Source organism: Schistocerca cancellata, chromosome 2 (assembly GCF_023864275.1).
Source record: "Schistocerca cancellata isolate TAMUIC-IGC-003103 chromosome 2, iqSchCanc2.1, whole genome shotgun sequence".
Lineage (NCBI taxonomy): Eukaryota > Metazoa > Arthropoda > Insecta > Orthoptera > Acrididae > Schistocerca > Schistocerca cancellata.
In genome coordinates this window covers 78423254-78425021 of record NC_064627.1, presented here as the reverse complement: position 1 = coordinate 78425021, position 1768 = coordinate 78423254, and the positions used below count along the sequence as shown (strand labels likewise).

General features: G+C 52.1%; 1 non-coding gene across 1 annotated transcript; it reads right to left on the bottom strand.

Moving 5' to 3' along the window:
* Nucleotides 1-281: 281 nt before the first annotated feature.
* On the bottom strand, nucleotides 282-365 carry Trnas-gga (transfer RNA serine (anticodon GGA)). Its single transcript is given in 2 exon segments — nucleotides 282-316; nucleotides 326-365. It is a non-coding gene; the product is annotated as a tRNA-Ser (tRNA).
* Nucleotides 366-1768: the final 1403 nt, after the last annotated feature.

Here is a 1768-nt window from a genome sequence, read left to right as displayed (position 1 = left end):
TCCAGGCTTGATGTATCTTATCACTGATCGCGCCGGCGGTCAGGCTGTTTGTAAACCGCGAAGATTGAAACGTAATAGCGTGATCCGGTATGGCCCAATGGCACATAATAAGGCACAGATGATCCTGCCGGTAGAATGGCTTCCTACAAATGTCGCAAGAGTAGCGCCGCTCTTGGTTCAAATGGCTCTGAGCACTATGGGACTTAACTTTTGAGGTCATCAGTCCCATAGAACTTAGAACTACTTAAACCTAACTAACCTAAGGACATCACACACATCCATGCCCGAGGCAGGATTCGAACCTGCGACCGTAGCGGTCTAGCGGCTCCAGACTATAGCGCCTAGAACCGCTCGGCCACTCAGGCCTGCAGGGCCGCTCTTGAATGTACTGCATGGACTATTGGAGAAGAGCCGCGACCAGTGGGACATGAGTCCGAAAGGGTCACATCTTGGCTGGCCGACTCCTGGGAGCAGCAGCGGCGAATGATGTATATCGTGGGACGGTGGTGGTGGCGGCAGCGGCGGCGGCCGTGGGGGCGGAAGCGGAAGCGGGGGCGGGGGCGGATGAGTGGGGGCGGCAGCATCCGCCCAAGACGGCAACGTCAGCAGCGCTGTTTCGCCGTCTGTGCCACCCTGGGAGTGGCAGCGATGGCGGTGGTTTATATTGCTATCGTGCCGAAAGTGCTTGAGAGTGACGAGTGCTGATATAAAACGCAGCTACCATTTAAAGCTGACCACTGCGTATGTTGGCAGCGAAGGTAGTTTTCACCTAAGAGAGCAGCTGTCAGCACGTTCCCTGTGTGTGATATGCCTTAGGCAGTACATCTACGTGACTACTGTGTAATGGGCACTTGAGTGGCTGACAGAGGGTTCATCGAGCCATTTTCGCTTTATTTCTGTATGGTTCCATCGATCAGGAAACAAGTGTTCCTAGCACTCTAGCAAAGATATGGGCTGCAAAAAGACAAATACACTGAGATAACCGAGTTTGGCAAAGGGTAGGTCATTGTTACGGAAAGACTGTGAACAGGTATCTCGAAAATTTCGAAGTTGGGCGAATGTTCACGTGCTACTGTCGTGAGCATCTACGGAAAGAGGTAGGACAGCGAATCTACCACTCGGCGCTAAATGGTTGGATGGCTACGATTCTTCACAGAGCGTTGGAACCGGAGGCCTGTCTGCTATGTAATGTAGGACAGATGGTGATTGGTGGCATCTCTGCCGGAATGGCACAATGCTGGTGGACGCGCAAGTATTTCGGAACACACCGTTCATCGTACATTGTTCAATATGGAGCTCCACAGCAGACAACCCCTATGTATTCACATTCCGACCCACCGTCATCATCAATTATGATTGCAGTGGGGTCGGGGCCATCGGGATTCAAGCGCTGATCAACGGAAACGTGTCAGATCTTCCGGTGAATCGCGTTTTTGCTACACTAGGTCGATGGTTGTCTCCACAAACTCCGTCACCGAGGTGAACGGCGGCTCCAAACGTGCGGCGCCCCACGAACGCATGCCGGTGTGAGCAGTATTATGCTGTGTGAGGCATTCCCCTGGGCTTGCAAAGGTAGTAATCTAAGACACGCTGGCGGCTCCGAACCACTTGCTTCCCTTCATTTGATATCTTCCCAAATGGCGATGTCATCTTTCAGCCGTTTAATTGGCCATGTCTTGGAGCCAGAACAGTGCTGCAGTGGTTTGACGAGTATTATAGTGAACTTAAATTGATATCTTGGCGACCAAATTCACCTGATGTTAATCCC